We start from the raw sequence: 15,060 nt of genomic DNA on the forward strand, positions 1-15,060 counted from the left end.
TGATACCTTGGCAACATGACCAATGCCTAATTGGAGGCATTGGGGTTGGGCATTCACATCTAGTCGCCACATACGGTAATCGAGTAATAACAACATCAAATCAAATTGTTAAATTGTTTTACACATGTATCTGGTAATCAAACTCGGTAACAAAACTTTGAACTCACTAGCGTTGTCTGACACACTTGTTTGCATGCTTGTAGGTCGTTAGCTGTTTTGTATTGGAACTTGCTGTTTGGAGTAGCTGGAGTGGTCATGGGTCGTCTGGAAGGATTTATTTTTGATACTATACATTGGTTTTGAAACTGTTTAATTTTGCTTCCGCTGAATACTTTGGTTTTCACTTAAACTTGTTGATGGTATTTTATTAACAATTAAGGACTTGTACGCGTTCAATGTAATTAGTGGCTCATTATTGGTATGTCGCACGCCTAACAGGGACATTCCCTAGGTGGTATTGTGGGGGTGTGACATTTTGTACGGTTTTCTCATTCTGCAACGTTTAAAACGTCGAACATGTCTACTTTGAATGAGCTTTTGAAAATGAAGCATGAGGTTGGCAATACCAACAAACCGCCTAAGATGATGAAAGTGGAAAATTATTTGACTTGGAAGGATCGCTTTCAATCCTTCATTGAATATCAGGATACTCACATGTGGATATGTATTGAAGATGGGTACACAAACCCAACACACGAATTTGAGGGCATACCACGTAGAACAGCCTATGTGAACATGCAAGAGGCTGATAAAAAGATGTATGAGGCTGAAAAGAGAGCCATGGCTGCTATAAAAATGTCATTACCTGATAGCATCAAGCATACCTTCAAGAAGTATACTAATTCAAAGGATATGTGGGATGCATTAGAGAAAAGATACGCAGGAAATGCAGATGTCAAGAAGAGCAAGATTGATCTACTGAAGAAGCCGTTTGCTGTTTTCAAGTACATGAAACATGAGTCACTTGAGGACATCATCACTCGTTACTACCATCTGATGTCAGAAATGGAAAATTATGAGATCGATTGCTATTCTGACGTAGAGAAGAATGACAAGTTGCTCGATGCCTTACCTACTAAGTGGGATATCTACACTCTCATGATCAAAGGAGAAGCAGATTATGAGATAAAGGAGTTGGAAGAAGTAGTTGGCAAGCTGGGAGCTTATGAGCTTAGTATGAAGAAGAAAGACACTGGATATGATCAGGTTCAAGATCCAGCGATTTAAAATGGGCTTACATCTTCTTCATCTCACAACGCTTCTAGCGACTCTGCTACTGCGTTTCTATCGTGTGAGAATGAGCATGTCACAGTAAATGAGGATGGTGATGTGTGTTTTGTAGCTACTTCAGGAGGATCAACAGGAGCAAAGAGAACATCAGCTTCTAAGCAGAGTAGTAGTGCTAATCGATGCCTATGAGTGTGAAGTCTGCTGAAGAACATCTTGCTCTACTTGCCTCATTTGTTGCTTCTTATGAGAACTACATTCAGGGGAAGATATCTAATCCTGCTACTTTAGATGAAGATTATGATCAGATTGACCCTGATGATCTTGAAGATATGGATTTGCAATGGCAAATGGCCATGATTTCTAGGCGAGTGAAGAGATTCATGAACGGAACAGGAAGAAAGTTTGTAGGGAGGACTGTTGGTTTCGACAAGACAAAAGTAAGGTGCTTTAACTGTCAAAGTTATGGGCATTTCGCTAGGGAATGTCAAAAACAAAAGCAAGAGACTTCGAGTCAGAGTTCAAACAACAGGAATGCATCAAACAATTCTAGCTCAAAGGCTTTGATCTTTATAGCAAGAGAAGGTTCATATGATTGGAGTATTCATCTAGAAGATAATGAAAATGCCACACAGGCATTCATGGCCGAGATAGTGCCAGTTGATGATGTTGAAGCTACTTGGGGAGATGCTGAAGTGAAAGTGGGTGTTGAGGTGAAGATAGAGAATAAAGCTGAAGAAGAGAAGGGTGATCAGACAACAGAAGCTGAAGAAGAAAAGCAAAAGTCTGATCATGAAAGGGAAGCTGAAGAAAAGGATGCTAAATACAAAAGAATGGAAGCAAACAGGAGATGTAAAGTCTAATTCTGTGTGTTTAAAATGTCGTGAACTACAGGGTGAGGTTGACATGTTGTCAACACAAAATCAAAGTTTGGTAAGTGAGATGTCTAACATTAAAGAATCAAACTTTTTTGCTAAAAGAAATGAACCCCCCTATACTTGAAGAAAATAAAAGGTTATGAAAGTGAAATTGAAGCTGTAACCTGCAAATTAAATGAAAAACTTCAAGTCATAAACTTAGCTCATGACATGATGGCTGAGAAAACAAAAGAGATTTCTGAAAAATGCAAAGAGTAGATGCACAACTCAAAATTGTTGAACTTGAAAAGAAATTAAGTCAATTCAGAGATTCGTCTTTTGTAATGAAACACATGATGGGTGGGTTAAAGAAGAGTAATGACAAGACTAGTGTGGGATTCAAGGGCTTTAATGAAGTCGCACCTCCTCTTAGTCATGATTATTCATTCCTACCTAATGAAGATGAGCTAACAAATTTTATGTCAAAAACACCAAGTAGTTCCACATCACGTCAAGGAAACGTGTTTGAGAGAGATGATGCTAAGAAGGATAATAACAGCAAACCTGTTTTGAAAAAGAAAACTTCACATCCTAAGAATAACAATCCAACTTTTGTTAAAAAGATTAATTTTGTTCAAGGAAGTGACATGAAAAATGAAACAGATGTTACTGAAGACGAATCTAATATAGAGTTTGCTAAAAACAAGAACATAGAAAAATTTGAAATTAAGCAAACTGAAGAAAATCCTAACAAGTCATCATCATCATCATCTGATGAGGAATCTGGTTCAAAGAATTTCAGCTAAGAAGTCTTCGAAAAGGAGATCGTGCTTCAAGTGTCACACAAAGGGACATGTAGCTAGTTGTTGTCCTAACAAAAAGAATGAAGCACAAGGGAGTGAAAAACAGAGAGGGGAATCACCTGAAAAGAAAGGTGATAATGAGGATAAAGTTGCAAATTCTCCAAAGAAATCTACTCCTAAGCAACCGGAGAATGTTGTTGTTGGTGTAGATAAGGCTGAAAAAGGAACTCCACAAGTTCCCCGTTTTCAAAGAAATCAACCAAGATTTCAGCCTAAGTCTCCACCAGGCATATATGAGAGACCTAGAAGCAGTTCACCAAGAATGAACAATAATAATTCAAATAATTTCAGGAGTCAAGGTCAATATCAAAATCGATACCAAAATAACGGTGGTCGAACTTTTTATAACAATGGCTTTAGAAATTATAATAATCAAGCTTCTTGGAATCAAAATTAAAGGTATCAAAATCAAAATTTTCAAAGGTCAAATAGTCCAAACACATATAGGAACCCTCAGGACCATAGACCTAGTGGAAATCAAAATCAAATTCCATCAACAGGTCTGAGATCCAAGACTCCAGTTAGTAGTAAAGGATATTGGATGGATGTTCCAGTAGTTGGTGAATTTGGACGACCCAAGACCATTAAGGCTTGGGTCCCCCAATCTAACTAATTTCTTGGTTGGTGTGTGCAGGAGTTGCTAAGGAGGATTATCAACTTATGGTATGTTGATAGTGGTTGCTCCAGGCACATGACGGGGGATGCGAGATTGTTAACTGAGTTTGAAGATTATGATGGTGGACATGTGAATTTTGCGGGTGCTAAAGGTGGTAGAAATACAGGACGAGGAAAAGTGACCAATGGGAAGATCACACTCGACAAAGTGAACTATGTGGAGCAGCTTAAACACAATCTGATGAGCGTGTCACAAGTCTGCGACAAGGGTCACTCGGTGCATTTTACCAAGAATGAAGCATTAGTGTTGAAACCAGGTTTGGTGATTTCGGACGTTTGGATAGTGATGAGAGCGCCAAGGAGAAATGACACTTATGTCATGGACATGGGTGCTAAGGATCCGACTGCTGTGGTGGCGTGTTTACTATCAAAAGCATCTGAAGCTGAATCGATGTTGTGGCACAGACGCATGGCCCATATTCACTATCGCAAAATGAATTATATTATTAAAAATGAGCTAGTGAAAGGGGTTCCAATGCAGAGGTTTCATGTGGAAGATAAATGTCTTCCATGTCAAAAGGGAAAACAACATAAGAAACCTCACAAATCAAAAACAGTAAATTCCATAGATACCCTTATGAATTACTTCACATGGATTTATTCGGTCCAGTGAACGTGAGGAGCATAGGTGGAAAGTACTATTGTTTAGTTGTCACAGATGATTACTCTCGTTACTCATGGGTTTTCTTTTTAGGTACAAAAGATGAGACAACAAAAATGTTGATAGATCTTTTTACAAAATTAGAAAACGTCTATGATGCATCAAAGATCAAGAGGATAAGGAGTGATAATGGCACGGAGTTCAAGAATCGGATTCTGGATCTCTATTGTCTTCGCAAGGGAATTGAACATCAATATTCTGCTCCTTATACGCCTCAACAGAATGGAGTAGATGAGAGGAAAAACAGGACGTTGATTGAAGCCGCTAGGACTATGCTTTCAGATTCAAAGCTACTAGTTCTTTTCTGGGGAGAAGCTGTGAATAAAGCTTGTTATGTCCTAAACAAAGTTTTGACCGTTAAACGTTTTAACAAAACTTGTCATGAATTAATGTTTAATGAAAAACCTAACTTGAAAGGCTTTGAACCATTTGGATTACCCTGCACCATTGTGCGAAACAAAGATAAACAAAAATTCGACGAGGTGGCTGACGAAGGCTACTTTCTAGGTTACGTACCTGGCACACCGAATAAAAAGGTTCTTAATCTAAAAACTGGTAAAATTGAGGTTGTGTTTTATGTTGAAATTACTACATACACCTCAACAATCAACGAATGGACCAGCTATATTATATGATTATGAAAGCATTTTTAAATCATTTAATATTCCTGAGTTTTCTGATGCAGATGATTCTCAGTTGATTCAAACAGTGATAAGTGAAGACGATGAAGGCGAGTTCATGCCTAGATCGAATGTTGATATGGCAGATGCTCCGAAACTTCCCAAGGTGCTGTTGATCCTGATTCAAGCGATAGTGACTCTGAACCCATTCAGGGGGAGGATTTCATTAATCCGTTTGCAAATCAAAATATTCAGGGGGAGATTGGATCAAACCTGGGTGATAACTTAGAAGTGGATACTGTTGCTACTACACGAGCAAATAGAGATCATCCAGTTGACATGATACTTGGAGATCCTACTGCAGGTGTTCAGACTAGAAGAAGCATAGCAGCGAATACAGGTTTATTTGTGTCGATTGAGAAGACTGGGATTGTGAACGAGTGCTTGTATAGTTGCTTTATTTCCCAAGAGGAGCCGAAGAACATTCATATGGCTTTTAAAGACAATTCATGGGTTGAAGCTATGCAAGAGGAATTGGCCCAGTTTGCAAAGTTGAAGGTTTGGGAGTTAGTTGACCTTCCTAAAGGTGAAAGAGAGATTGGCACGAAATGGGTATTTAGGTGCAAGAAGGATGAAAGAGGAATAGTGACGCGAAACAAGGCTCGATTGGTTGTCAAAGGTTTCAATCAGCAAGAAGGGATTGATTACAATGAAGTGTTTACACCAGTGGCAAGGTTGGAAGCAATTCGTTTATTCCTAGCCTTCGCAACATTCAAGGGCTTTAAAGTTTACCAACTAGACGTGAAGAGTGCATTTCTTTACGGGAAAGTCCAAGAAGTGGTGTATGTCTCACAACCAGATGGGTTCATTGATCCAGATTATCCAGATCGTGTGTACAAGCTTGATAAGGCTTTGTATGGATTACATCAAGCTCCCAGAGCGTTGTACGAGACACTGTCTACACATCCGATTAAGAATGGTTTTGAAAGAGGTCAGATTGACAGTACACTATTCATCAAGAGAAAGAAGGAAGATTTTCTGTTGGTACAGGTGTACGTGGATGACATCATCTTTGGGTCATCTGATGAAAACATGTGTAAAGAGTTTGAGAAGGTGATGAAGAGCAAGTTCGAAATGAGCGCTATGGGTGAGCTGTCTTACTTTCTGGGATTACAAGTTGAACAGAAGGGGGATGGGATGTTTATTCATCAAACAAAGTATGTGTATGACATTTTGAGTCGGTTTAAAATGAATGATTGCTCTACTTTCAACACACCCATTTGCGAAAATCACAATCTTGGCCCAGATCATGAAAGTACTGAAGATGTTGATCCAACTCAATACAGGGCAATGATTGGTTCTCTAATGTACTTGAATGCTTCAAGACCCGACATCATGTTTGCCGTATGCTTGTGTGCCAGATATCAGGCTAATCCGAAAGAGTCACACACGAAAGCAGTGAAGCGTATTCTTCGTTACTTGAAGGGGAAACCTAAACTTGGGTTGCGGTATCCAGCTGATAGTGATATGAATTTTGTTGCTTACACTGACTCAGACTTTGGAGGATGCAAGTCAAACAGAAAGTCTACAACAGGTGGTTGTCAGTTCTTAGGAGGCAGGATTGTCTCTTGGCAATGCAAGAAGCAATCTTGTGTGTCTACCTCTACGTGTGAAGCTGAATATATTGCTGCTGGTTGCTGCTGCTCTCAGGTTCTCTGGATACAACAGCAGATGCGCGATTACGGTTTGGATTTCACTCGTACTCCTATTATGATAGACAATAATGCCACAATTCCAATGACAAATAATCCCGTGAAACACAGTCGCACAAAACATATTGACATACGTCATCATTTTATACGGGATTGTGCTGAAAAGATACTAATTGAATTACATCGAGTCGACACACTAGATAACCTGGCAGATCTTTATACTAAAGCATTTGACAGGGCTCGCTTTGAACATTTAGTCGAACTCAACGGGATGAGGAATCCTGAATAACTGGTTTTTCATAAGAATTTTGTAAATAGTTTACCGTTTTCTTAAAAATCAAAAATAAAAAAATAGAAAACCACAAATATACAAAAACATTTAAAAATCAAAAATAAAAAAATAGAAAACCACAAAAATACAAAACATTGAAAAATCAAAAACATAAAAAATAGAAAATCAAAAATGAGATTTCATTGTGTGAAAAAGAAGAAATGATAGTACATCAGCAAGTTAGACTGTCACACTCAAATGAATTAAATTGCTTAAAGTGTGATAGTAGCTTCATCATATGATGTACCAGTAGGCAAAAAGCATGAAATAATCAACTTACCAATGTGATATAAACCTAAATAAACTGTGTATGAATGGGGAACACATCAGTGGTGTATGGTTTAATGACCTTAAATCTTGCGTTGATAGATTGCCAAAATCTGAGGTTTTGGGTCTTTATACTATTATTTCATCTGGGGATATCAGGGTTGTCCTTCTGCTGAATCCAGATACATGTTGACCTAGGCACAACCAGGATATCTTAAAAGGGCAAAAAATGCCAAATCCCATAAATGAAGAAGCTCTCCTAGAGAGTCATTCAAAAAGTGCTAAATGCATAATTCGTACCAAAAAATGGTATTTGTCATAGCCCTCGTTAGATATTTTGGTCTCTTTGTTGTACGGAAGTACTGACCTGATCACCAATTATCTAAACGTTGAAAAACAAAACGGATGAATTCAGTATACTCACCTACTACGGTGAATCTTTGTGCATACCTTGATCGCCGGGGTATATCCTGAAGTGGGACACACTAGTATATCAGTAATAAAATTACTTTAACGTATCATATGGTAATGGTACTTGAAATGTTCATGCATATTGTTTAAGTGGACAAACAATACTGGTAATCGTCTTGGACTGCTTTTCACGAGAAATTAAATAAAGAATAATCTAATAGTGTGAAAACAGTTTGATTGTGCTGATATGATCTTCTTACTAGTGATTCTCACAAAAATAGAGTGTTTATTGCTTTTGTTATTTGCTTTTGTTATTTACTTGCTTTCAGAAAATATAAAAATCCAAAAATGGTGTCTTTTTCTGTTTAAAATTCTTAACGTACGGAAAACTGTTATTCTTGGAGGAATTGTTACTGATAGGGGGAGACGGTGTTAGAAAGTGAGTTCAAAATTTTAAATCATGCTGGTTCTTGTGTGTTGGACAAAAAGTTTTGCGTGTTGGTGATAAGTTGAAAATGCTTAATCTGTGTTACAGTTTAACTATCTCTTGAATAATAATAATTTATTTAACTTTGTTGAAAAATTCTTATGGTTTCTCGAGATGTTTGTTTTATAGTATACAGATTGAAGCGGTATGATGCTGAGAAGTAGCTGAGAAGATGAGAGTTTGATTGGATGCATGGTAGAACCTCCTTTCTACATTGCAAACAAAGTTGAAGAGTTTGAAGATTACTATGCAAATGCTGAACTAGAGTTTACTCAAGTGCTAACGTTTTGAAGATTTGGTGATTGGATGCATCAGCTTAGGGGGAGTCTGTTGCTGACAGAAGCTATTGAAGCTGAAGCTGTCCAGAGATTACATGAAGATTGCAAGATGACTGAAGACAAAGTTATTTTATGAAGCTATTGTCAAGGGGGAGTTTGTTGGTGCATATTTAGTGACAACAACTTAGATTTGGTCTTTGGATATCTTGTTAGTGCATATTTAGTGACAACAGCTTAGATTTGGTCTTTGGATATCTTGTAATTAGTTAAACGATAAACAGTTAGCGGGTTTAGCTTTGTAATAGTTAGTTGTAATGTTTGGGCTAACCAAACCCACACATATTCGGTGTATAGGGGCGGATTGGGCTTTGACCAATTCGCAATCCATGAGCTTTTAACCTAGCCCAAGTAGCAAACCTTGTGTTATATAAACAAGGTTATGCTTTAGGGTTTAGGTTAATCAGCCAAAACAGAGTTTGTGAGAGATTTCGTGAGAGCATTACAGCTTGGACGAATTGGAGAGAGTTAGGGTTTTGATTGATTGTAATTCTTGTGATTGATAATCAATAAAAACCCGGTTGATAAGTAATTTCTGTTTCTACTCATTCTGTGATATTCTGATCAAGAGGATTCCGCACTCTTGATTGGATTGACAATTCTGTGAAAGATCCATACATCAAGGGGACCTACATACCATCGGCGTATCCACCACGCTTCGGACACGTCACTTTCCCCTCGTATTCAATGCCATGTTACATCTAGTGTCTTACAATCACATTATCACATAGATTGCTCATAGAATAAAGCTTCATAAATTTATTCTGATCTGAGATTAGAATTTTCGTTTCTGATTACGGACATCGTTTGATTCATGTAAAAGCGTACCAAATGATCGAAGAATCGAGTTTAAAACCACATGCATAAAATCGAGATAACATAAAAGCAAAAAATAGGCTCATAAAACATAGGATTGTTCTGGGTAGAGGAATGGCGACTAACCAAAGTGATTCGAACCCATTTCGAATTGAGGTAACGTGTCTTGACTTACTTAGACAAATACGTCATCGATGTTAGGCCTACGATATTCGTCCTTTTAATCATTCCATATCCCTAATTGATTGGAACTTCGAGACTTTGGCGAGACATATAAAAATCAAGGAGTGGGACTAGTTATCAAGGTATAAGCTTCACCTCTAACTAGACAACATCGTACCCTGAATAGCATCGGTACTTATCTGCATAAGACCTATTAGAATAGTATGGAGATTCCCCATCAAGGTTTGGATGTCACTCCTGACTTGAGGGCAAATCTCATGCAAAATACAAACACTGATTAACAGCGTGTCCAAAGCATCAAGTGTATATTATGTTAGTCTTAGGAAAGGCATGTAAGTTTAACAGAAACAAGTGTTGTTAGGAAGCAGATTCGGTAGAATACATAACTCTTAAAGAACAAATAAGAGTCAAGATTCCTAGAACTATAGACTAGGGCAAGTATTCCTACTTATCCTAATTCCCTATAGTTATGGCTCTGATACCAATCTGTCACACCCCAACCGATGGCGGAAATATCGGGGTGCGAGCACTAAGCGTTCAGATTGCTCATGAGATTCCATAACACTATTTGTTTCAATAGAAATTAGATCAAATTCTTCATAACATTGTCTAAAAGCAAACACAACCAACACAAGTATCGAATACAGACCAAAACGAATATTGTTCAAATTGTTCAAAAGATTCTAAGTTTAGCTAGGCGACATTTCTAAGCATCTCCTAGCTGAATTCCATGCATTCCAAGCATCCTATCAGCCTGCAACATGTATTAAAATATCAATGCAAAAGTATTGGCGAGTATACAAGTTTGATAATAGAGTAATAGATTAAAACAACTCATATCCATAGTGTAAGCAATAAAATAGTTTCAGCCGTGCTAGTGTCGCAGTCCACGCAGTGATAGCCCAAGTATCCCGATGCTTTAGTGTTTACCCAAGACTCAAGGTAAACTAGAATCCTCCTAACAATACCCCCAAAGAATAATAGGAGAGGTGCATCTCCTATTGCGCTACTATTGTTAAGGTGGAACTACACACTCTGGATTAAACGTCACATAGCACAAAGAGTCAAGAATCAAGAATCACAAGTTTCATGTTCACGTAGGATATAGTATAAGTTTCAAAGGTTGAAGTTTAAGATTCATAGAATACATGTTACACCCCAAAAGTTTAAAGTAAAAAAGGGGATCGAGTATACTCACAGTGATTGCTTAATAGTATAAACTTCTATTGGATCAAAGGGAGCTCTTTTAGAATTAGCCTGGTTAGATCATAATAGGATAAGGGTCGAGCAGAGTAACGAGATTGCGTAAATGTCAAGTTGGTCACTAGATTAGATGGCTGTCCGATCGGAGAGTCAGCCGGTCAGGTGACTCATGAGTGTGAGAAGATAAATAGCTGCCCGATCGAATGGGCATCCGATCGGGTTGCTACACGTGTGGAAAACATAAGTGAATAGGGTGGCTGTCCGATCGGATTACCATTCGATCCGAATGGTTAGCACCCTGGGTCACCCAATCAGATGGTTGCTCGTTCGGACGTCTGTCCGATCGGGTTGTCATCCGATCAAGACTTCCAAATTTTGAAAAGTTATCAAGTGTTTAAAGGATTCCAAAATAATGATATTCAAGTTTTATAGGAAAAAGTATGGATTTAGATTAGATTTTGGTTAGATTTAGAGTAAAACGCATGAATCATCTTAGATCTGAGCTAGATCTTGCTTAGAATGACATCACATGTTAGTTTGTACAAACCTCCATGATGACATCACCCTCAAGAACTCAAATCCGAGAGATTTCATGGTGAAAAGTGTGATTTCAAGTGAGAATCATGTAGAGAATTGTAGATCAAGAAAGTACAAGAATCTAGCCTAAAACGTATCGAAATCAGCAAGAAAATGGGGGAGAAAGGTGTTTGCGCGTGTCTGGTCGAGCAGAGCTATCACATCACTCAAAATGGTGATGTGACAGGTCTATTTATAGTGAGAAAGGGTGTTAAGGCGGTGCAAGGTGGATAGGGTGGTCAGTCGTTCGAGTGGTCACCCGATCGGGTGGTCATCCGATCGGATGGCCACTCTGGCCAATCCACCTTTTCCGCGTTCCCGATTTTGATTCATTTTGCGCGTTAGGTTAGGCGTTGCGTTGCGTATATCTTAGTTAGAGTATCTAGATTATATTACGAACCAAAAGTTTCTAAGTTTCATAGATTCCGCCAGTGACAAGGCTCTAGTCTCTCGTTCAACCAAGAATCAAGTTTCACGAGTCTAAGGAGTCAAGCACCAATTTAAGTCTCAAGAGTCAAGAATCATCGTTTCTCAAGCATCAAAAATCAAGAGTCCAAGTATCAAGTATCTAGTTTAATCATCAAGAATCAAGTGTCTAGATTAAGCATCAAGAGTCAAGTATCTAGATTAAGCATCAAGAGTCAAGTATCAATATTAATAAGATTCATGCCAAAAGTATCAAAGTATTAACATCACATAACTACAGGGACCAAAGCTGACAACTAATTAGAAGTTCAGGGACTAATCTTGCCAAGTGTCTAAAGTTTAGGGACGCTGGGCGTTACATCGATTTCTACCAATTTGAAAACATTCTTCAACTTGTCAACATTCACGTTCTTAAGTGGAAAGTCAAGATCCGAATACAACTTATCAGAACCAGACATCTTGTACATCACAAGAGTAGGTCCATCACTTGAGTTGTTTTGGGATTTTGATTTTGGAATGTAGTTATTCAGAAAACACTCTTCGTCTTTAGTCGAATCACTGTCAGATTTTAAACCATTTTCAATCACATTTTTACGACTTCAGACTGAATACTATCTCCATCTGATGATGAAGTGAATATGACATCCATTGTTTCTGGAAGTTTCTCAACATCTGATTCATTTGTCTCAGAAATTTTATCCAACCCGGACTGTTTCTTTGAAAAATTGTTTAACACGGGCGGTGGAACTTGATGATACCCAACCCCTATTCCGTCTGAGTATACATCTTCACCAGCTTTGTTCTTTCCAATGGGTTTAGGAACTATGTGTTGAAGACAAAGCTCGCGGAGCTGTAACTGTTCAGTTTCAAAGTGATTCTTTCATTTTCAATCTTAGCTTCCTGAAACTGAAGCTTAAGATTTGCAATCTCATCCAACTGCTGGTTTATTTGTCTTTCTTTTGCCTGAAGTACTCCAGACAATTAAAGATTTTCTTTCAATGTTTTACCATTTCGCTCGTCAGAATCTTTCACTGTTCTTTTTAACTTTTCAAAATTTTTAGAAATGTTTCTATTTTTATGAATTAACTTTTCATTTTCTTTCTTAAATCATTCTACGTCAGTTTTATCTTTTTCAATCTTCTCAGTTAATTCTTTTATTCTCTCATTTGAAGCTCTTATTAGTTTATCTCTACTTAAAACTTGATTTTCAACCATTTTGACTTTCTCAACCAGTTCTTCGATTTTTTTCGTTGTGAGATATGCATTTGTGATGCAAACTTTGCATTGTTTCATGCAATTTTTGCAATCACTTTCTATTTTAACTCCATCAGACTTACCTGATTCATTTGTTGTACCACTACAACTGACCTTGTTGTTGACTTAGACGCAGATTTGGAATCTACCTCTAGTTCCTTTGCCATAAGCACTTTGTCTGCCATCTTGGTTAAGTTTTCAGCGGTCATTTCTTTTGTTGTGTCGATTATCCCATCGTCGACTTTTCTTGACTTTAACTCTTCCTCTTCAGCTTTCTTTGCTAGATCTCTCTCTCTGTTCATCTTCTTGCTTTATGGATTCAATGAGAGTCTCAACTAAGAGTGTTGATGGTTCAACAAGTATGTTTCCTTTTGGGTCCAAATAGCACTCACTAACAGGATCCCATCTGTTTGCCTTCTTGGCTTCTTTCCATGCTCGATAGTGTCTATCCTTCATGGTTTGAGCTATCAACTTTCGATAAGTGTATTTTTGCTTTTCGGTTCGTGTATCTTTGTATGGTTCCACTTTTGCCATGAGAGCAAAACCTACAACATCATCTTCTAGTAAAAACTCACTCCAGTTTGAGCTAAGCCCCTTGATTTCTCCTTAGGAGTCTCTTCGATTTGTTTCATTCTTGGCGGTTCTTCACAATTCTTGTGATAAACAACAACCTTTTTATAGTAGTCGTCATGAAACGGATTTGTTGTTTCGTCTGATGTTGCGTTCCTGCATTCCCTCTTGAAATGCCCTTTCTGTTTGCACTTAAAGCAGATAACCTTTGACTTATCGAAACCCAGCTTCGTCGAAGGTCCACCGATAGAATTTCTTCCAGTTATCTCCATAAACCTTTGCGTTCTCCTGATTACGCTAGCCATGCACCAGCATATATCAATTAATTCCATCTCTTCGAGGTCAATCTGATCATTGTCTTCCTTTGTCAGATTCGTATTCCCGATTTTCCCAGTGACTAGGCTTTCATATGATTCCAAGATTGAAGCGAGAAACACCATCTGTTGTTTTGCAGTTTCTTCATTGAAGTTCTGAGCATTGTTCAAATTCACTGCAATGTTACATTGAAACACGTTTTTAGGAACGGTTTGCTGTTGTTGGCTTGGTGCGGATGAAGAAGAACCCCCGTGATAACCACTACTCGGTGTTGAACTGCTGCTTTGTCTTTCTTGAGTGACTGTGTTCGAGCTCTCAGCTGAGAATGCAGTCTTTGGTGAAGTAGTTTTCGGAATCATGCTTCCCTTGTAGTAAAGATCAAAGTTTTGTTGATACGGGGTGTTGTTGGCTTTGTTTATATTTTTAATTTCAATCTCATGGATCTCAATCCATTTAATCAGCCAATCAACATTCATGTCCGACATTTTGATGGTGTTCTTCAGAACCAACCCATAATACTGCCAATCCTTTTCTTCAGGTAAAGATTCAAGCAGTTTCTTGACCATTTCTTCTTCAGTCACTGCGATACCGTATCTTGCAAGTTCTATCTTCAGGTGCAGAACCTCTCGACCATCTTCAACACATTCTCATTCTTCATGCATGCAAACAAATCAAACTCTTTCTTCAGCAAACGTTTATTGTTCTTAACGATATCTGCTCCTCCAATACATTTCTTCTCTAACTTGGCCCACAAATCTTTTGCATTTATGTAACTAATCAACGAAATAATATCATCTCTAACAGATTGAGGCAACAAAGCTATACATTTTTGTTCGGCCACAAATGTTTCTTGTTCAGTATCACTTAGATTTTCATAATCATGTTTTCCAATATCGAAACCGTTTCTCATACATTTCCAGCTTTGATACGCAAACGCTTTCAACCAATCCTCGAATCTGCTCGCCCACCTGTTGTAGTCTTCGATCTCCATAAGCTTCAGCGGCTTGTTGTAAGTACCGTAAGCGTTGTCTACACTGAGCGAATCAGCGATCGCCTTCTTCGGGTTTGGATTTGCGTTGGAAGTATTTGTTGATGTGTCCCCGGTTTTGTATGCAAACACATCACTGAACGGATTAAGGAATTTGTCTCCCATTGTTGAGTACCTGAAAAAGTTTCAAACACTTAGAAAAATTTTCACAAGTTTAAAAATTTTCAAACTGATGCACTTAGATCGGATGGTGATCCGATCGAGTGGTGATCCAATCGGGTGG

Source organism: Helianthus annuus, chromosome 12 (genome assembly GCF_002127325.2).
Source record: "Helianthus annuus cultivar XRQ/B chromosome 12, HanXRQr2.0-SUNRISE, whole genome shotgun sequence".
Classification (NCBI taxonomy): domain Eukaryota; kingdom Viridiplantae; phylum Streptophyta; class Magnoliopsida; order Asterales; family Asteraceae; genus Helianthus; species Helianthus annuus.